The sequence below is a fragment of the Ixodes scapularis genome, unplaced genomic scaffold (genome assembly GCF_016920785.2).
Source record: "Ixodes scapularis isolate PalLabHiFi unplaced genomic scaffold, ASM1692078v2 ptg001864l_1__unscaffolded, whole genome shotgun sequence".
Lineage (NCBI taxonomy): Eukaryota > Metazoa > Arthropoda > Arachnida > Ixodida > Ixodidae > Ixodes > Ixodes scapularis.
The window spans coordinates 552,270-575,551 of NW_024610203.1; positions in this window are offsets into that span (position 1 = coordinate 552,270).

Consider the following 23,282-nt stretch of genomic DNA (forward strand, 5'->3'; position numbering starts at 1 on the left):
ACAAACGTTAAATATGCATACAACACGAAAACACGTGGACAGCACACGACACACGACAAAAACGGCAGGCTGCATATCGCAGAAATAAGCGCCTCGCACAGCTCGGCATGCCCCCACATGCCCTGAATTCTCTGATGGGGCACTCACTCGAGGGCTTCTGGGATAATTACCGTCTTCGGAACATCGTCGGCCCACCGGGCCTGCGCTCGTCGACTACGCGAATAAAGCAGGCTTGATTGTGTCGTGAGCTATGCCGAGGCGCGTTGGGCTACGTCTCGTTGCGCGTGACGACGGAGCGTACGCCCAGTCCGCAACCATGCGTCGGCCAACGCGATCAGACGCGTGCGCTGGTCGGCGTTACCACAGAGTATAAACAGCCCTCTATCCATGGGGTGGGTGGTGCTCTTAGTTCAAGTGATGCCTAGGGCAGGGATTTTGTTTGGAAACATATTGCGCCACTCCATTGTCTCTTTGTGACGCTGCGCGCGCCTCCCTGCTGCAGCACCTGGATAGACAACCTTTGGACTGAATTTTCAGGGTCACCAAGAGAGGAAAAACGAGCTTTCCTGCCCTTTACAATCATCGTTCCGCGCGCTCTTTCCACGTCATCTGTTTCTGTTCCTTTCTATCTTGCCCTTTCTACCCCTCTCCGCTCCGCGCGCTTTCTGACGCCTGCTGCTTCGGTTCCTCCCGTTCGTGCGTGCTAAGTCCGTAGTTGAGTCAGCAGCGCACTCGGTGTCTACGCCGGTAACCGGGGCTCAGTCTCTGGCACCAGTTTCTGTTTTCTATTTTCTTTTTTTTTTCTTCGGTTAGCGCGGTTATGGATTGACCAACCTACATATTCCGTCGTGCTAACGCGGATCCTTAGGTTTGTTGGTCTTATAAATATATCACATTTATACTGATTTAATAGCACACTGCCTGCGTTTTTTAGGGTTTCAGTGAATATAAGCACCGACGGAAGAAGGCGAGCGGATATGCGGACACCAGGACATCACCGCCTGCAGCGATTAGCCAGCTCCTCACCGCTGGCCAGTCGCAGCAGGCGGCGATGGTCCCGCTTGGTCCCGCCGTGTAGATTAGGACCCCAGAACACGAGTTCCAACCGGACGCTGAGGCAGTATTCGTGTTCAATCTATTTTCCGCGTTGACCTGCTTTCGGGGACTCCCAAAATTAAGCACTACGTCTCTTCTACCAAAAGAAGTGTTAGCAGAGTGTATGTATACGGTCAGGCGATGAAAGGCAAGCAGAGTTGATAGATTCGATAGTTGGGCCAGTTGGTTCATGTCGCTGTGTAGAAAGATGCACGATTGATGGGCCCGGCCATCACGCAGGCTTCCACAGGCCTACCAACCTTACGGCGAACATCTTTTGAAGTGTCAGTCAACTCGAATTAGCATTGGAGCAAGGTTATCAAGCTAGGAGCTCTGCCGAAGGCCGTTACCAAAACGGTAGAACAAGTTCCACACTTGGAGCCTCGGTCGTGTCCCTTGACTGAGAATCTTTTCACGTCTGCGTCGCAAACGACAGCTGCTGCCCTCTTTGAGCCGCAATGCCGAGTAACTGGCTTATGCCAGCTGTCATTTGAGGACACTGACCTGTGATTCAAGCTCCACGGATAATCGCCCGAACTTGTAATTCTGGCAAATGCCGAAAAATACATTTTTGTATCTTGGTTTCGTCGCTGGTGATACCTTCAGACTTTAAGCACGATTCAACAGCACAGGATAATGCGCAAAAGCAATAAATAAATAAATAAATAAATAAATTCAGTAACTTCTGTACATGCAATCGTGTTCAAAATGCGGATCAAATGACCGGACAATGTAGAATATTCATGCCGTCCAGCATCATTAAGAGATAAAGCAAAGCCTGGGAGCACTAAAGTTTGCGAAACTCTGAGACCAGGAGTTTGGCGATGCGGAGCGTTCACTGGCTTGCCTGGTCCTTCGCAGTCTATACAGATAACGTATCATTAAGCCCATTTACGCCTATGAGCGCGTTGGTATTCGTAAGGTAGTCAAGTTGGCGGTTTTCAAACTTTTAAAACGACACTAAAGTGCTTTTTCAGAAACTCGTTTTTTTTTTTTTTTTGTCATAATTAAATCTACGAGATCTAAGCATCCTTAAAAAAGACCCGGAATTACATTCATGTACGGCCGATTTGCATATTAAAAACAATGATCTAAGATTCCTACACTTACCGGTGGCCCAGAACGACAGGTGGTGCTAACGAACCTTCATGAATACGGTAGCAGACGACCGACGGAGCTTGTCAGCCACCCGCGAGCGATGGGTTCCCACGTGGACGAGTGGGACTGGTCGGCCGCTCGTCCACGTGGGAACCCATCATTTGAGAGTGGTTGACAAGCGCCGTCCATTATTAGACCACACTTAGCAAGGTTAGGTAGCGCCATCTGTCGTTATCCGACATCGGTAAGTGTCACAATCTTTTATCACTTTTTTTAAATGCCACTAAGCCTCTCATGATTTTTTTTTATGATGCTTAGAGCTCATTGATTGAGTTTTAGCCATAAAACGAGGATCTAATAAAGCCCTTTAGTATTCATAGGAACGTTTTATAGTACGTGCTTTCCTCCAAAGAATGGTGTCCAACAGTTCTCTTGCCCCTAGCTTATATATTTCGAATGGTTACGTGTGTCTGTTATATGGAGCGTCGAAGATAAAGTTCTACTTCGAAGCTCTCGCTGACATCTCTTTACATTCATGTTCTACCTGAAGGTCTCGCTGAATTCGCTGTACATTTTATGTGTACAAGGTTTTTCATCCTCATAGACACGAGGGCAAATATCATTCGTGTGACCGCGCGATCTATGTGAACTCATTACATATACGGCCGAATCAAATACTTACTACCGCCTGAGGAAATTGCTAGAATCGTCCTATCAAAACATTCTTTGCTTTCCCCCTTGATGAAAATTTTGCTCCAGTGCACGTTAATTATTCTTTTCTTTTTATTCTACATTTCTCTACACCCTTATACATTGGGTGTGGAACAAAGCCCACCTAAAGTACAAAATTGTAGCGCTCTATTTTCTACATCGCCGGCAAGGGGTAGAGATTTGGGACGAGTGCTGCCTCAGAATATAGCCGGAGCTCGTGTCTTCCCTGATTGAGCACGGGTGCCAGCCGAAAACTGACGTAGCACTCCTGCTCAATCTGTTTCACATACTAGCCTAAGGCCTAAACTAGGTGATTTAAAAATACAGTTCTACAGCGTTGCGTTAGTATGTTGTATGTCCTGGTGGAACAAATTTCTCCAGAAAGAAGGGAAGCTTTCTCCCTCTCTGGGGTCGAAAAGGTAGACCGAGGTTACTTCATTACTGGTTGTCCGTGAGGCTTTAAGGTCGTCATGACGAGAAAACTAAAAGGTACGAATATTTTTAGCGTGAAACTTTCAGGGGCTACTATATTTTCACAAAGCTACACAAATGCTTACATGATAAACCCAATCAACTTCTTAATTTATAGAATTCACACGTGACAAGAGGGGTAACCGTGAACAGTTGCTCCTCGAGACTTAAGTTTTGTTTGCAATCAAAACTTGCAAATATATTGTCACGTGTAAGGGGTTCAGCGGCATAATTAGCTCTTTTTTTTTAGAAGCTGTTTACGGATAGGCTTTTGTGGATTTTTCATGTGCGTCACCTAAAATTCCAGGCTTGCTCCGCCGCAGGCGCACGCCTTCCCCTTATAAAAGAGTCGAAGTAAATAACCAAAATAAAGCGTTGACAAGCAGGCGTTCAAGAAGCCATTTGCTTTAGGCTTTTGCTTTAAAACTGTTACTGCTTGGCAGATTGCCACGAGAAGCGGCCGCCGAAATTGAAACGGTAGAGTGGCAGACAATGGATGAAAGGAAAGTCACGTGACGGGCGCCCCGCTGCGGCGAGATGCCGAAACACATTTCTCCCGAGCGATGAAATGTCCGCTTACCGGCGTGCGGTCGTGTATCACTACTGCGTGATGCACGTTAAAGACCCCAGGCTAGCGGCTGTACCGCACTGGCTAAATTTCTCATCTACAGCTGGGAGACTCGTCGCCCCTGTGAGGCAGACCAAGTTCTAGGCTGTATAAACACACAGACAACCCAATTTTTTTTTTTTTAAATGCCCGCTCGTGATCCTCGTTTTCCTCGCGCTACCGCTTCTTTTCTCGTCAGGTTTGAAACCCATGTTTCGGGCCCCCGCCGCTACAAAAGCTGCGCTCTGACATCCAGGTTTACCCGAGAAATGCTCTCTGCTAGCGTTCCAAATCGATCTTAGCGTACAAAATCTGCGACCAGGCACCCTATGGCTCCCTCGTCGAACTGCAAGGCTTTGTGAAAAGAGAAAAGGCTATGCTGCTGCAGACGCCGGAAAGTGCGGCGCGTGGAACACCATTCCCTGCATTCTCCTTGATGCTTGGGTGATTTAGCAATAAGTTTATTCAGTAGATTCCTTATCAATAGGCACCATCCAGATCAGTAGGTTCTCAGGTTTCTCAAAGATTTGCCGCTGTGCGACCCACGTCACACATGTCTGCGCCCGCACCGCCCTCTCCTTGTCGCCGTTCCAAGCGTTTGCGTGCCTAGTTTCCTTTCCTTCCGGTCTTCCGGGGTGGCGGTCCCGTCGCGCGTGTCTACTTTCCGCCGGCTCCTCGGGGAAGTGCTAGTTGTCCACGCGAAAGAATGACCACCGATAAGGACAATAAATGTGTTTATACCTTTGTTCATAATTCTGTGTCACGTACGAGTTTGTCGTGAGCTAAACAGCTTCACTGGTCATTCACCTTCACAGAGGGGAAAGGCTCGTGACTTATTTTTGTGTTGCGTAACTCATTTAGAGGTAGCATTTGCGCGCTGCGAAATGCTTCCGTGAGAATGCTGCGTCACGTGTGACCGATCAAGTTGACCTACATTGCGTCGTTCAAGGACTATCGCCAATGTCTTAGCCGTTAAAAAAAGGGACGGTACAGTCATAGTGCACAGGTGTCCAGCACTAAAATGGCGTTTACTTTTTGGAGTGTATTACAAAACCTTTAAACAATGCTTAAGGTTGATCAAATCTTATCATGGAGGCCAAGGCACTATTGCCGAACATGCTAAATTCACCTTAGCCCCACTGAACAGCTAACAGTTGTACTAACAAATACTCAACAAAAATGAACGTGACTCTCGCATACATATCTAAATTAAACAATTTGTTCAGAAAATGCACAAGACCATTCAAAATAGGAACCAAACTTACTTGCAATAAGTAGCAACCCCAACAAAGTGAAATAGCTTGAATGCGTTGCAGCTATGAAGTTATACTCGGCGAGGTTGTCTGCTGCAATCTGGCAATTTTAAAGGCAAATTTCTTAATGGCGTTGTCTATTAGAGAGGAATGAACTCAAGGGCACTTATAATAAGAATCAACTTCTTCGACTTCACTGCACTGACCCTTTTTGAACCTTCCCTTCTGCTTACTTACTGTTTCTAATGACGTAAATCAAGTTCTAGAGCTCTAACCTAACGGAAAACTGTATTTCACGACATTAGCATCAATTAAGTTTCTCCACTAAACTTAGCGTGAATAGTTTTGGCACGTGACACACGCACCATCAGTTTTCCCGCTAACTTTAGCAAATAAGTGAACATCACGTGACCTAAGCGATGTCCGTTTTGCGACAAATTTATCGGAAAATTTTATTTCACGTGATATCTAAGAGCGATCCACGCTTTCGCCTTTAGAGGGGAAAATGTTAGCGCGTGCTTGCAGGCATTGAAAGATACAAACAAAATAGCGCTCTCAGACATCTCCAAATCTACAAGGGAATTCCCCATTAGTCGTTGTTTCTAGAAATCCCACCCTAGTTTTGTTTTCACATGTTTTAATTAAGTAAAACAGCACAATCAAAATTTTTCTTAGATTTATGGAGCGTGCAACTGTTAGCCCAAACAAGGCTATAATGCGCACCAGCCTAGGGGGTAAAGTTTGATATTCGTCATAGCCTCACAAGGAAAGATATATAAACATGACGATGTCGTTTTGATGCTATTCGTGTCGCGCAATGCATCAACAATGTTAGTTTCTATAACAACTCATTTAGTTCAAGCGTATACTATACAGTTAACAAGCTATATTTATAGAAATAAGTTCGTTTTCTGGTGCATATTTTCATAACCCTTCTGACCCGATAAAAACGTAAAGACCTCTTTATAGCGTGCCTTTGTACGGCAACATCCGTTGTTGGCCAGGCTTCGGGGAAGATTCGGCGGGTGTATGGCGGCCGGTGGGGGCAAAAATGTTTTCTGATAAATGTAATGAGAAACTACAGTTTCACGAGGCAATGCGGCATTACACTGAAGTGTCTCTTTTTCTCTTTATCCCTTCATTTTGTTTCATTATGCATTCTTCACAAGAAAAAAAAAAACTCCACGTTGATTAACGCCATTAGGTACAAGCGCAGTTGCCCCTCGCGGTCTGCAACCAAATCTCATGATATATCGAGTTTTTGCAACAATAAAACAGATAATAAATATTGTCCTCCAACAACAAAAACTGGATGAGTACTTCAATCTGACGTGGAAATCAGTCTGTTTAGTTCGACGGCATCCCACAGTTGCATTGAGGGGTCCTTTGAAGCCCCGCCTGGAGCCAAACCGTCACGAACATAGAAAAAAGGAAGAAACCACCCCATGACGATTCCACGTCTGATTGAACTAAGAGCCTACGTCTGGCCGCATAGCGACAATGGCTAAGTGCTTATGGACTTAGTAATTAGTCGACATCATCCTTCTTTGTTCAATTAAATTTGAGATACCATTTTTATATGGTTTTATTATATGCCTTGTTTGTTTTAGCTAGCCTCGCAAAGTTATACCGTTTAATAATTATTAATTACGGGGATTCCGGCATATTTAATTGATAAAAAACAAAATATTTAATCTCTGACGGGTAAGACAACAGAATGAAAGCTTTAAAACCAGAAACCTAGACACATCATTTTAATGAAGTCGTTAAACCTAAAGTGACTTTATATTTAATTTTAAGTCATTTGGAGGTAAAAAAGTACCTCGGCGCAGATATGTAAAAGGATGGCTAATAATACATCGATTGGAACAATGTCATGCGAAGATTTGTGCTCTCAACAGAAGTCTAATTTGTGGCTTAAACTTTAAAAAAAATCATCCTCTATAAATTGACATTATGCCGTGATGCACTTGTCTGCAGCAAGTCATAAAGTTTCACGGGTGACGGCTTCAGTAATCATTGTACACTAATGGAGAGGTCGGGGACGCAGACAAGCGAACGCAAGATTTTAGACCTCAATAAAAGTTTCATCCATTCATACTCATCAAAAATAACAATCAATTACGTCCGTTACTTACAATTATTTTATATCTCAAAAGCTTATTCCGACATAAAAACCTTTTAGCCCTGAATCCGAAACTGGTTCGAAGTACGACAGTGTTGAAATGTGCTCACTGGTACTCTAAGAATACGTCTTTTTTTATTATTATTCACGCACTAATTATGTGCCAGTTCTTACTATCATTCGTTTACTTATGCTCGAGCTGCCTCATTAACTTGATTTTGCTAGAACAACGCTAATAAAACCAAATTGAAATTGAATACCTACGCTGCTATTGTAAGCTTTTTGTCGTTGGTCAGGGTAGGCGGCTCCCCTCACCTTCTGCACTTTTATCTTAAGGATCATTTGAACCACCTGTATCGACACCAAAACCGCAATCTTCTTCATACACCCCGATGTATAAACATCATTTGACTCATTTGTTTAAAGAGCTATGATTTTCCGCAACTTTTGACGTGCGTTTTGACGCGATTGTTAGGATAATTCGGGACATATCTCCCTCAAGGTCACTGCGATGTTCCGCAGTGTCCCACTGTTAAGTCTTCGTCTCATGTGTGGGTTGTTTTGAATCTTTTGTGCGTGTTCCATCCGGTTCGAAATGTCTGCAACAAAGGAGTTTATCTGCAGAGTGTGGTTGGGAAGAAGTTCCGTGGGTACTTAAAGGCTGTTTGAGAAATAAACCAGTTAGCTGAGTTTGAGACGTTCTCTGTGTCTGTTCCTTCTACTGAAAGTTCTTCCGATTTCTTCCACCGCAGTCTCAGGTGTAATACGACATGATTAAATACAGTGCCTAAAAAGAACCCATATTTTACAATTTTAGAGCATGCATGAGGAACTTTCTTCATACTGTGAGCCTATAATCATCGGATGCGTATAATAGGTGGCCCAAAGTGAACCTATCAGTTCTGCTTAACCTATTGTATTAGTGATTCTCCTTTTCTGTGCTTCTCCTTTTCTCTGCCTCAAATAAGTTACAAAGTTAGTCGATGCTGGTAGAGTTAACCGAAAAGACAACCTCGAATGTGGTCTTTTCACGCCTCTAGTGGAGTGATTAGCGCACTTTCCTGTTTAACACTTTCATAACTTTGCGCGTTCCCCGCCATCATCTGAGAAAGAGAAAGAGCGAAATAGAAACAGATGGCGTTGAAGAAAGGGAAAAGCGTCGCGCTCTCCGTTCGGAATGACGAGCAAGGGACAAAGAATATGGAAGAAGGCGAAGAGAAAACGACCCAAACAAGTAGGTTGGATGGGGATACTGCCGCTTGCGTGGCGAGGTGGGCAACATACGCGGCTGTCACGAGGAGGAACGGACTTAGAACTCCGCTGGGCCCCGATCTTTATTTTAGTAATCAGTTTTCTTCTGGAAAGTTTCACCCCATGCTTGGCTGTGAACGAGTTTTCTAATTCGGAACACTCCTAAATGTACCGCGTGCGTAAAACAAGCGATAAGGCGCTGCTTTAAAGGGCAACTCCGGTCCAGACTTTCGATTTTGGGATTATGACTGTTTTTAGCGCAGTCACCGTCAGTGAATTGCAAGGTGTAATTTTTTGTTCCTCGTTATTGTACGTAGTTTTAAAGATATCGACGCTTCAAAGTTTTGTTTGGGGCGCGGCCAACAAAACCGAAAGTAGCCGCTCGAGGCGCCGGCAACACTGGAAATCCGCTGCTACGTGAACGTGACGTCAGGATCGTTCTCGTTCAACGAGTACGCAGGCCGAATGGCACCTACCTCTGTTGCGCTATCCGTCTAAAGATAGGAGATAAGCTGATTTTGTTTTAATTCTGTATAGGTGGTAGTTATCCAGCATATGTAGCAAGAGTTAGTGCGTATATCCAAAAGCTAGCGACTGGAAAACCCATGAACTCGTTCGTTGCCGTACTCGGCGGCCACCGCCGTGCGTGCGCTATGCCGTACTCGTCGCTTGTATACCAAAAAGCTAGCGACTGGAAAACGAGTGAACTCGTTCGGTGCCACACTCGGGAGCTGTCGCCGTGCGTGCGGTTTTTCGTAGTCGTCGCTAAGCCTAAATTGTCATCGGGGCTCCGTGGATGGAGCGGCGTTGCTCTACGCCGCGCTACCACTGCAGTGACGTACAGTACTGGGGGCCCTGTCGCTTTCGCGCTGCGTTTCAGTCCAAGACACGAGGCTTTGAGGCTCACTGGCGTGGGCCGCGGCGGCGCCCGAACACACGTGTGCTGGGCTGTACACGTCTGTTTTTTGTTTTTTTCGTTCTTTTTTCCTCTGGCGCGTAAACGCCGAAGACCAAAGTCCACTCGTCGAACAGCGTTCACCCACACCTTTTCCAATTTCCGGTTCATTGGGAACTTGTGGAAAAGCACCTCCGGGTTGCGCAGCGGGTTGTTTGAGCAGCCCACAGCGCTACAAGTTTTACTCGGCACCTTTTGAGGAACAGCTGGGCAGCCTTGGGCGCACCGAGTTGCTCGCTAAAACGAGTCTTGTAGTTATCACGAGCAAATAAACAAAAGGCTATACACAAGCTACACGGGCTACAGATAAAAGCAACGGCTAAACACGTCAATCACAAGCCGAAGTAGCGGTGGTAACGGCTCAAAGAAATTAAGCGCAATCCGCGCAACGCCCGGACTGGAGGAAAAAAAAAGAACGATACTGACGTCACGGCCCAATGTTGCTTTAGCGATCGGCAACCCGCTGGCCACCCGCTATGAAGCGGCGGCTCGTGGCGGCTCGCAATTTTATTATCGGCATTAGTTGAGAATGCGGCGTCCCCCGGACGTAATATTTTGGCTGGGGTCGTATTTTGTGCCACTACAGCGGTACCAGTAATTTATTTCATTTTGAGTTTTGTCCGGAGTTTCCCTAACAATTTTTTTTTTTCTTTATTTGTTTTGCGGATATTTTCCGCATGGGGGGCAGAGATAAAGGCACAAGTGCCTGACGGAGCCTCTACCCTCCAACAGTTCAGCCGTGGCAAAAAAGATAAGGGTGTCACATGCTACAACATTGCAACTAAGCAGAAAATACACATGCACTCTGGAAGCCGCAATCACAGGATCGCACAAGCCAGGCAAAGCGCACCGTCAACGACAACATAACAAGGCAACAAAGCAGAGTGAAGATTAGAATATACGCAGGCAATCAGTTGAAATAGTAAAACCGCTATTTCTCCGTCGACGACACATACCTTCTGTTTTAGTTTCGGTTGGCATAAACTTGTCTCACTTGGAATTTATTTTCAGTGTTACACTTATCCCTTTTTCTTATTCGCGATATACTGGTGGAGGTGCGGCCGAGGTCGTTCGCCGATCGACTTCCTTAAATGGGTAACTTTCACCCACGTTCATAGCCCCTTGAAGATGGCGGACGACGAACGTCCTTGGCGAGGACTACTAATTCAAACGAATCAAGACAAGGATAGCCGACGATGACGACGATGAACCCCGACGGCGCATAACTTCGAAAGACGACGACGCCAAACAATGACGAAAATAGATGAGGGCTACAACAAGCAAAGACAACAAACGACGGAAGACAGCAACAAACGACAACCTACGATACCTTTCGACGGCGACTTACGACGTCAACCTTTGATGACGACCTACGACGACCACGACCTACGATGACGATTTACCACAACAACCTACAACAAACTAGAGCACCATATAGCTCCTACGGAGCAGAATAGCGCAATCCTTTGATCCGCGTGTTTCCCCGACAACATGGCCGACAAAGCAGCTCGGCGCGAGTCACGGGATACTCAGGGTTCCAGGAGGCGGCCCACCCTATGGGAGAATACATGAAGATCGGCTCAACACGGCTGATTAAAAAATAAACGCCAAGTTCACACTTCACGAAACCAGTCTGTCGTGAAGTTTGTAAAACAATAAACACTTTATCAAAGTTTTAATAATATTGGATGCGTGTGAAAATTTTGCGAAGGCAATTTTCGAAGCAATGGCGTTTGAAGCAGACGATTGTTTTACGCAGCGGAGATGGACTTTATGGATTGGCCGGAGCGGGTCACGTGAACGTTATGACGTCGCCGCGTCGTCTGCTGCAGGATGCTGCTCAGGCAATTTTTTTAAAAACAATTACGTTATTTCATGGCGCACAACTTAGCGCAAATTATTGTAGACTATTCCCTTATTATGTCAAAAACTATTGTCGTTCCAAAGATCGCCAAAATAATCAGGAAGCAGCGATTTACTCCCGATCCCCATGCATTTGTGGTCGGAGTTGGAACCCACGTGCGTTCGCCGCTAGTCGCCTAGAGACGGCGTTTTAGATTGCGGTACTCTGCTCCGAAGGAGCTATATAGTGCTCTACAGCAACCTACTACGACAACCTATGACGGCCCCCTACGACGACGGCCGATGACGAAGAAGAACGACGACAACGAAGGCGAGTATGAGGGCAATTTGCGACAACCAATGCTGACGGCGAACGACCATAAGCGCGAAATTCTCATGAACTGTGAGATTATGAATACATTTTTAATGAAATTTTATTGGGTTTTCATTCTGGCTGTTTTTGATAAGCAGCGGGCGGCTGCTTCTCAGAGGTGTGCAATGCCGCTTGTGTGGCGATGTTGGCAACGTAGGCGGCTGATTCCAGCAGAAACGTAGTTCGAAGCTCGCGGGACCCGGATCTTCATTTTTTTTATCTATACTCTTCTGGAAAGTTCCAGCGAATCCTCGGCTGTGATGGAATGTTCTGGTTCGGAACATTCCTGAACGTACCGCGTGTATAAAAGCAGCGGTAACGCGCCGCCTCGGGACAATCGTTCTTCCATCACCGACGCAGCATGCTCGATACCTTCTGTTCTAGTTTGTAGGCACATATTCGCCTTATTTACCATTCGTTTTCTTTTTTTCTTAAGTTCTACGTGTTTCTATTATTTTTCGTTCGTGGCAATGCGTCTTACAAATGTCCTTCCCGCCGACAGAATTTGTGTAGTTGGAACGGCTGGATCTGCGCATCCTCGGGGATTTGTTTTTTCGTACTTCGAATTGGAAGCAGTGGCTTCTGCCATCTATCGTCGTGGAAACCCATAAAGACAGCGGAGACAGCAGTCTATGCACTTTTGGGGAATCCGGTATCACCGTGTGTCGGCGGCAGCCCTCTCTCCCTCTTCCTCACATGGCGCAATGCACATACGTCGGAGTGCGCAAACTGATATGGGAGGATTTGGTGTTGTAAGTGCACTCTTTAATGCAGATAAACAGAGTAGAATGCATTCTCCCAGTAAAGTATTTTAATAAAAGTTTCTGGAACAGGAAAGAGAAAAGATAAGTGACACGTGAGAGAGGTAAAAGGCACGGGAGACCAGCAGAATAGCAAGTTTTGGCAGGCGCGATTGTGTCAAATGCTGATTACAAATGCCTACCTTTTTCTTTCCTGCCCTAAAACCGCATTCTCTTCCGTCTGACTGCATTACGTAATCAGAAACGTCGTTTGAGTCTCGATAGCAACATGATAACCTGCAGCTCCTCGATATTCGACTGGTGTTCTATTGCTTCTGTAAGAAATACATGTCAGTGCGCGCCACGCATATTCAGAGTGCGATACAGATGCTGCCATAATTCCGTCTTAGCTTCTAATAAATAAATCCGATTACGCGAGCCAAAAACAAAAAAAAAATGTTCAAGATTGTTTGATTTGTAAGTGAAACTAGCCACATTTAATTAAGTCATCTAGATGCGGCGAAGAAAGTTATTTTGCTGGAATAGTGATCTTTAGCGAGTACTAAGAAAACGACAGGCAGGGCAACGTCTCTTGAGGAGAATCGACCGGAGCGCTAGGTACTTTCTCCCCACAAAGCTGGTAACGTGACCTCGAAATTCTTGTTGCAGGTGAGCTGATCGCCTAAAGAGACACTCGCATTGATCAGCAAGTCGAACCTGGAGAGCACTCTTTCAACAAAAAGAGCAATCACTTGACCGCACTAAGTTTGATAACCTGCACTGTCTTGCATTTTTCCCAATCTGATTCGCCAGTCAAATTTGCAATTTTGCAACTATTACTAAATTACTGAGGATGTTTGTGCGTTGTAATCATCTTTGAACTTAAAGTCAACAGAGTTTTTAGCGTATTAATACCAAATCTAGAGACAGAACCGAACCTTGTGTTGCATGCTTCCAGTTCAAGATAAAATCGATGAGCTGAGCATAAATCCACTCGCCCGTCGACTGGAGAGTGTTCCAAGTACTTGGTAGGGAGGGTGTAGCACGATTGCCCCCGCGTGCAGAATCCCCGTCGCAAAATCCCCGCGTCATTAGCCCCGCGTTTAGAAAACCGCGCGTTCAATTACCCGTTCCGTATATTACCCCCATGCCATAAGCCCAGTCCTTACTGCCCCTGTCCCACCCTCTTCGCACTTCAACCAGCATTTTTCTGTCTTTACCTAATCCATGGAGGGTGTCCAAATGCCCTTTTAAGTGAAATAGATAACAAAATAGGGTTGACTTGAACCGCAGAAAAGCTTAGAATGACGTGCTACAAGTGGGTAATTGGATAAATCTGCATAACGAGCGATGCACCCTGCTGTCATAGAAGTATACTCAGACGTAGGATTATAGGCTTTATATACCTAGATGGATACATATATTTTTAGGAGGACGTAAGAATGGAAGTGGTGTTTGGTGCGGGAACAGGCCCACTCGTCACAGCCAAGTCGTCATTGGGAAACTAGTCATAGGTGAACTGGTCAAAGAGGGCATCTCGTTTTAGGTGAACTCGTAGTAGGGAAAGTGGTCGCAGTGACCTTCTCGTTCTTGGAAAGTTCGTCACAGACTTTTTTTTTAGAGGGGCGAGGGTAAGGGGGGGGGGGGGGGGGGGGCTTTATTTTGGAAAGTGGTCGCATCGAACTTGTCGCAGTTTCAAACTTCGCCTCTCCTTTTGCTTGTTCGCAGGGGGCGGTTGTGGTCGGCTTTTCGGTGTTATCTTTACTTACGACGTCCCTTTGTTATTAAACCCTTCTCGGAAGCTTTGCTGGGTGGCAACTTATTGTGGAATGACAAAACAGGGGTGCTGTATGCAGACCTCCGCACCAGGATGCTAGGAAGTGTAGCAGTTAGGTTTCGTCTTTGGGGACGTCTTCTCTTTTCTCCCAAAAAGGTTTTTCATTCGAAGTGGCTTCGAATACGTATATATATATAGGGGCGAAATGTGCGGACCTTCTGAGAGCACGACCGCATTTCGTATGATGGATCGAATTAAAACCCAGCGTGACGCTCGCATGCTCTGCGAAGTGTATTCAGACCCCGACGCTGTGTACTGGGTCCGTAGAGATAGAAAGCATTGCAAAGGCCAAAACCATCACCCTCATACGCACTATGACGACTTGCCCTACTTGATGAGTTTACTTATGATGAGTTGGCTTGTGATCAGTTCTCCTAGACCCAATATTTCCATGTTTCAGAGTGGTTGTTACAGTCGGTCATGGGCTAATGGGTTTGCTTCCTTTGATAGCACGAGCGCGCACGCCCAACCAAAGCACGGCGGAAGCTAACGTGCCCAGCGTGCGATATTTACAGCCCAGCACGTGCGTGTTTGTCGCTTCGGAAAGCGAGCAAAGCACGCGCCATACGCACAAACGCTTCGAGATGGCGGCAGAAGCTCTTTTTGAGAAAAATCTATACAAGACCATGTCGTGCTTTTATTTTTTAGTTGTAAATTACTATTTGTCATCAGTTATCGAAGCCAAATCGCAAACGCAAGATCGGAGAAAAAGATAAATTGTGACAAAATGGAGAAGTGCCCAGTTGCCCTCTGTTACGACTTCCCCGTGTACGAGATGCCCTATGACGACTTGCCCTATTTGACGAGTTTACCTATGACGAGTTGGCTGCGACGAGTTGGCTTGTGACGAGTTCTCCTAGACCCGTTTGGTGCTGTATATGTAATAAGTACGGCGCCATGAACTGCGGGTTAACAGTTTTAAAACAATCGTCGGAACTGTGAATCCGCGCGTACTGGAGTCGATGAAAACTTTGGTTCGATGCTTATTCATAAAAACTGAAACTTTAAATGTTTTTCCAGGGACTGATATGTTGTGTTCATTCTCACTTCTAACGTCACAAAACGTGAATGCGTATTGCGCACGCCTGGAGAACGGAAAGCTTTATCCAATTATTCCTTACTTGAGTCCCGGGTAGGGCGTGATTGTTGCACAAGCTCGCGTGCACACTTACTGTATCTTAGTCAAAAGCAGAAGGCTCCGCCCTCCCCACTAGGGACCCGGCCACCGGACACAGGGGACTCGCGTCATGGGCTTCTGACACTCGGGCTTTTGAAACCGGGGCAAAAAAGGCCGGGCGTTTGCAGCGGGGCATTTAAGAGGGGGTGCACCTCAGAGCCCCATAGAGAATACATGAGGTTTTTCACCAAATTAAAAAAATTCTCACATAATAACGGCTGCGCGGATCTTCTTGAAAATTTCGGCTTTAAAGACATTGAGTCATTATCGAGACACTAAACGCAACAGATGTTTCGTCATAAATTTAATTATATTCTTTAAAAAAATCATGAAAATGGTCAAAATCGGCTAATTCGGCACTCTTGCGTTCGGAGCGAATTTACACAATTATCTAAATTCAAACATAAGAAGAATTGCGTTTAATGTCTTCTAAATTTATTACGGAATCGAATAATATTCAAATTATTCATGTAAGTCGATTTGTTCCGTAACTACAGCAAATATAAAGAACCAAGGTGTCGGTGCTTGTTTTCGTCGTTTTTAAGGTACCTCTCTCTCCCGTGCGGTGGCGCTCGCTGTCCACGAAATGCGAAATCGTCCGTTCGGAGATCGGCCGGATCGGCACTGTGCGAGGTGTTCTTCCGCGGCCGTGTTCCGCGCCCGTATCCTGTTTCATTCTGCACGCCGAGGCGTCAGTGTGCGTGTCTTGCTTTCCTGGTTCTCGCTGGGTAGGTCTCCGTGTTTTCGCAAGTGGCAAATTCACCTTGGAGCTATGGGTCGAAGACAACCGTCCTGTGGCAAGCGGACCGCGAGGTGTTCCACAACCTCGCGGTCCGTCAACGCGTTGTGCTTGTTTCTACTTTTTTTTTTCTTTTAAAAACGGGCTTTTTTTTTTGACGCAAAGTTTTATTTTATCGTTATCCTTCACACAAACGTCCTTCGGCCTTGGGGTCGTGGAAATTGGGGATGAAGCGTGCACAGAGTAGATCGTTGTTTTCCTCCTTTTTATTTTTCACGGACGCCCTGTGACCTCCGTACGGTTCGTGGTCACCACAATCTAACGCGGGGAAAAACGGGTCGCCTGCTCTGTAGTCAGGGTATTCCTAGGGGAGGGTGATAACTCGCTGTTCTTCTGGAAATTCACATATCACCCAAAAAGGTGACATGGGTAATGATTACGGTATGTTTTTTTCCGGTGTTTATTTTTGAGCGAAAATCGGTGCATGTTTTTCGGTGCTTATTTTTTAATCACCAGTGTATTATGGGTTGAACGTCTTGTGATGACGCTAAAAAGCGTTGATAACCAAAGAAAAATGCGATTGGACAAGAACATTTCAAATTTCCAATTCTATTCACATATCCATTACGCTCTTCTCGTGGGAGCATCTATCCTGACGAAAAATGCCAAAGTCATTGAGCTGTGAACGCATACTCAGTGTACAATCTTTCGGCCTAGAGAGGTATTGCGCACGCTCGAACGCGCTTCACAGCCCAGTAGACGAAGTTGGTGGCACCCAGAAGGCGAGTTCTTGAATGGTCTGTAGTAGGCAAAAGAAACAAATAACAATCAACGCATATCAGCTCTTCAAGCGAAGAAGCGCGTTTCTAAGGTCAATGGTTCCGGACGGCACTAATGTTGTTGGCGTTGTCGTAAGATGACGTCAGTTCATACGAACTGACGTCATCTTACGTGATGACGTGACACAAACACGTCATCTTACATGATCTCGTTACACGAAATGACGTCATCTTACGTGATCACGCTGCACGAAATGACGCCATATTACGTGACCACGTAACACGTCATCTTGTAAGTCAACCTCTCCACACAGCAGCGCTTTCCGGGCCCGTGCAGTGCTGTAGTCGAAAGCAAGCTCCCTATGGCAAGCAAAAGCTTCTGAAGTCTCACACTGAGAATACTCGCTAGCGACCGTCTGTGGAAGCTTCGCACGTTGAGGTTTTTGTCGAGATCGAGCCATCGTGTTCCATTAACTATAGTTGAAGTTATCGTTCAATAAAGCCCTAAAAAATATGAATGTAGTTGGTGTAGACATCAAGATCTAATCAAAAATGCGGTTTGACGTCAATTAACGTGCATATACAAGTGTAGAAAAAAATGAGTTATTTGTGCATAGATGTTTAAAAAAGTGTTTATTATTCGACATAGGACTTTGGGAGAAGGATGTGTTCAGATTTTTCTTCATGAGCGCAAATATACCTGACGCAATAAATAGTGACGATTCCATCGTCCCAGTGGTGAGCAGGTGATTTCTTGCTCGAAACAATGATGCCATTTCATAAACCAAGTTCTGTGACATATGCTTTTCCAATGTCTGGTCACTATTTTGTAAACCTTTCAGTCCAAACGAGTATACTTCTGTTTGTTTTTGTTAGCTTAGGAGGGGGTCACAGAGCCTATCTCTTTGTCTTCCTCTAGGACAGACGTACAGAGTTATACCGCAACACGCATCTGTGGAACACACAGAGCTATCGCTCTCCTGTTGGCGGTACAGTAGCAGACGACACAACGCAGCTCCGTAGTCTATCGAGGGCACGGCTAGCCGCGGCCCGTAGCGCGACCGTTCAGACTTGGGAAATGGTTTTGAAGAACCGAGAAATGGTATCTTGTGTACAATAATCACATGTCGTTAGTATACTAGTATTCTACTTGCTAAGCCAAATAAATATTTGCAGCTTGTGAGAATATGTTTGCGTGACGATTTACCGTTCACACTCCTGACGGATGTTAGCGAGTCCTTCATGTTCGTGGCTCGCAGTTATCGCTACCCCCTCGGAGTGACTTCACCATATATATTTTTTTCTTGCTTGCAGGACATCATAAAAATCACAAACACGCGAGAAAAAAAAAATCTTATGAGTACGCGTGATTTTGAGCTTCGCAGCTCTAAAGATGCCCGGTAAATGTCGTCCAGTCTGTTTTGTCTATACTCCGTTTCACCGTAATTTGGCAACCCTCAGTCGCGGAGCAAAGCACGTGACAGCTACTTTTACGAGCAGTACTATGGCACCTGCAGCGCGTCTCCGACTGGTGTGGTTAGCGCCTTATGCTGGCCATACATCAAAAGTTGTCCCGAAGTGCAACAAATGACGTCACAGAAGACGGAGTGTCACGCTGTTGCATCTCGCGATCCTGGCAATTCATCGTAGAAATGCTGGCGAAAACCACGAGGGAACACGAGTGTCGCTGTCGTCATGGCGTCCCAACGAAAAGCAATTATACAATTTCGACGTTTTTGTAATTCGGTAATTTAAATTACTGTATATAATTTTTAAGAAAGTAAAGACATCATAACCAAATAGGAACTTCCGTGCCAAAACATGCAGTGCGAAGTGAAGACAACTACTATCTTTTTTTTTTTTTCTTGATGTCCACAAAAAAAAAAAAAAAGGCTATGCAGCATCGATCCTACCGTTTTTTTGTTGTTGTTTTCGCACATTATGTGATGTCCTCTAACACGAAAGTACCGACGTAAAAGCGCTGTAGAGACGATATAAAAACAAAAATTTAAGGGAATCGAGCTTTGTAGTAAACGGAAAAAAATAAATAATTAACGACTTTTTACGGTAAACACTTCACCTCTAAGTAGAACTTCAAAAAAGTGACGGTTACGCGCTTTCATGCCCATTTCAACAAAGTTGGGAGAACGATGTATTGCATCTTGTGAATAGACATGTGGAGCAGCATGTTTATGTTAGAGGCATTGTGTGTAATCGCTGCGCAGTACCTGCCAAAAGAAGATATTATTTGGGCAGTCTCAACCGTTTCCGTCTGTGTGTGCTACGAATACAGCAACTCTTTTCGTAGAAGAAGTGATGAGGAAATGGCGTGCCCTTGATGATACGATTGTGATTATGAAATAAAATTTTTAATCAGCCAATAATTGCGACCTGTCCGGTCGCCTGGAACCCCGACAACAACTCTCGTTCTCTGGAAAGTTCATTCTAATATTTACACGTTTTGTGGAGTTCATCGAGCGAATAAGAATGTTCCAACGATGAGCTAAACCTACACGAGTTCCCCAATCCAACTCGGCGCTTTTGAATTTTAGCGCCGTAGATAGTTCTGCGAACAGAGTATACTTCTGTGCAAATATTCGTCTAACAGTTTTGCAACGTTGGAAAGCATCGGAATGATTAAGAATCACTGCGGAGTTGATACTCGGGAAGATAAGACGGGCACTTGGGAGAAACGGACCGTGGCATTTGAGACAGGGGCACAACCGGGGGACAAACGTGCTACAATCGCATACCCTTCCAAGGTCATCGCTTGGGCGACCGCGCGCGCGCCCAAGAAACCTTTCTTTTCTTCTTTTTAGGGGTGGTGGGAGGGGAGTGGTGTAGGCGCTGATTGTCTTCCTCCTTTGTGGCTTTTGACAGACGCACAACGAGACTGGCAGAACAAGCGCATGATTCATTTCTTTCGATGGAGGCGTTCTGTCTGTGTATGCGAACATGATTTTTTCCCCTTTTAGTAGTTAGTTGTTCTTGCCTTGACTCGGGTCCCAGTGGGTGCGTTGTCGTTGTATGCCCACTATTTTTTTTTTTTAGTTTATGGTAGTTTTTGCGCTGATGGGGTATCAAGGTAGACAAAAAGTAAAAAAAATAAAATAGCGCCTCGACAAAAAAAAAAAAAAAAGTTGTTGCGATCAGGAACGTTTTCAAAGCCATTTTAGGAGCCTGCGGTGTTACCACAGGTGCAGGATTGAGAGCGTAACCCACGCATTGAAGAGAAGGGGAAGCTCTCGTCTTATTGGAACTCTCTTTTATGGGTTTCCACGTCGCGATTGTCCTTCAAAATCAACTGTCATTTATTTCTCGCTCGTGGCTTTCAAGTACTGGAAGCCACGACTCGAGCCACAATAGTTTTGCGAAATCAAGGTTTCGCTGAAATGGATAACTCTCACGTACAGTTCGACGCGCAATACCTTTGCCGTATTGACTCGCGAGAGATGCCCCCAACACGGCTGAGTATGGCGGTGCTCCAGACCTAACATCTAAATTTTGTTGCCTTACCTGTTACTATTTCGCGCCCATTTTGAGCCATATCAAAATGAAAGCGCATGATGAAATAAAAGTCACACTCGTTTTCCGCTCGATGGAAATTTCACGCCAGCTCGCTGTCTTTGCTGGTACCTTGAGCGTTTCCCAGCAATGCGGAGAGTTAAAAAAACAAAAAAAGAAAAAAAAAACGTACGATGGCATCCTTTGCGGGATGAGGACGATTCGTCACATGCGCATTCGTCACAGGACGATTGGTCACAGGATGATTCGTCACATAGGAACATTTGTCACAGGATGACTCGTCATGCGGGCAACTGGTCTCATTGATCGAGCAGGGGACGATAGTAAATTGTAAATTTCAACATCTGCCTACATACCCTGATGAGGAGTTTCACAATTTTCCACTGTCACGTAAACCAATGGTTATATAAACTAATATTACAATACTCATCCGCTTTTCCTTTCATTATATTACGGGTCTTCAGCAGATTGATCTCAGTTGCAGGCTTGAACGAGCAATAATCCGACTGGCAGCCAAATTAGTTTTTAGTTTTGCCTTGCATACACCTATTCGACAAAACCAACAAGTATCGGAATTCCTTCTGCCGAATGTGTACGAGTACCCCTCGTGCAGCATCATGGCTCTCTCTGTTGCGATCACCTTCATCCTTTTGAATGTAGTTCAAAAATAGTCGCTCTTCTACGGCCTCCGCATTCACCGTTCAGGACGGAACCAGATAGCTAGAACGTCTGTTACAAATTCTTTGACCTCGAGAAGCGAAAGACATGCTAAGATAAGAGGTGACCGACTTTCTGAGGCCCAACCAACATTCAATGTTCGGGACCGAATCAGAAGCTAAAACGTTCCTTACAAATTCTTCGCCTTTGTCCGCCCGAACCAAATTGAACAATACATTTTTGGGGGGACGAACTATTGTGAGACCGGTTGGCCGCGTGACGAGTCATCCTATGACGAATGTTCCTGTGTGACGAATCGTCCTGTGACGAGTGTGCATGTGACGAATGGACCGTATCCCATCCTTTGCACACTCATTACTTCTATAACGCTGAGCCACCTCGTATCCTTTTGTTTTTCTTTCATGGTACTAATTTCTTTCTGCGCATTACGGCTGTTACGACGCTAAGTCTGTCTGCCCTTCGAATTTAAACTTAGGCTCAGATCAGGGACGAACCAGTTTAAATCAGGAAAATATAATTAACACTGTAGCAAAGTAAATCTATCATATCGATCGGAAATACGATTTGGCACATTCCATCTGAACACATATTGTGCACAGCGAATGCAATAGCGAGTCAGCGTGCAAAACGCCGCCACACTGAGCTACCATAACATCTCAGCGATTTTTGCATAGCACCGAGCACGGAAAAGAGAAAACAGTTATTCATTCACATAAACGAAGCAAATTTATTTAAAGCCCGGACACTCCGTACGTCCAATCTAGCTAAGGTTATCAATAGACTCGACCATGTCATTTGTCGAAACAGATAAAAGACGTTGGCAAAAATGATTAGACTGAATAAGTCAATCTAACGCACGTATTTTACCAACCGACGGTCGCGCGCCTTCAATACCCTTTCCAATTGTCATTGCGCACCTTGGACACACTTTGGGAAGCAATGCATATTTACATCGCCGCCCGAGGTCTCCATTAAACGTGTAGTGCTGACCCAAATAAAATGCTAACCTGACTCTCAATCGCTCACCGCAAAGGACGATTTCGAACAGGCGGTACTGTAGGTCACATGAGATAAAAAAAAGAAAAACAAGCTATAGAAACGAGCGTCGTAAAAAAGGGGACCGGCATTTTTATTCCTACCTCCGAACAGAAACGAGCGCCACCCACTGCATCACACAGCGCAGAGGCCGGACTCGGTCACCGCGCGTACATACCAAGCGCGCGCGAGGGATGCAGAAACTTCCTCCGCCGGGAGAACACGGCAGATTTCGGGATCTATTTCACGCAGCGGATAACGCGGGCCTTTTCACACCTCGATACTGGCGCCATCTAGAAGTTGCGCGTTCAACCACGTTTCGAGCCGCGCGCCATCTGGTGGCTGAAACGGACGAATAAATAGAGGTACCGCGCCCTCTTAACACGGAGCTTTTGACATAGGGTGCTTTCGTGCACTATCCGCTAGGGAGCGTCTAATTATTTTGCATTATTGGTGTTGCTGAATCACTCCAGTAGTTACGGCCCTGGTGCCTACAATTAAAATACATCACACAAATAGTAATACTACAATTCGCTTCGAAGTACTGTTCGTCTTCGGTAATGTAGTCATATACAGTCATGTCTCGTAAGTGTGGACTTTCCTAATATGGACATTATGGACGAAATTTTCGGGGACCAATCTTTCGCCAGGCAATTATGCCCCGGTAACATGGAAATTTGCAGCCTGGAATTTCGACAACTATTTGGGGGGAGGGGGGGGGGGGGTAATAGGATAAGCAGAGTAATGTTTGTCTCGTTATTCTGGAACCCAGTATTTCAGCTTCAACGTGAAAGGTCCAAAAACGCCCCCAAGATATTATTGAACCCAAGAGATCGAAGTGTGCACCCGGATGATCATTGCCGGTTTTGCGATAAGAGCTGCTCACCAAGGAATGGACTTTTTTTTAGGTAAAAACGGGTCATTACCTATTGCAAACTATCGCTGCTTGAGATTGTCCGTGACCTACACCCGGGAAAAAGAATAATGAAGC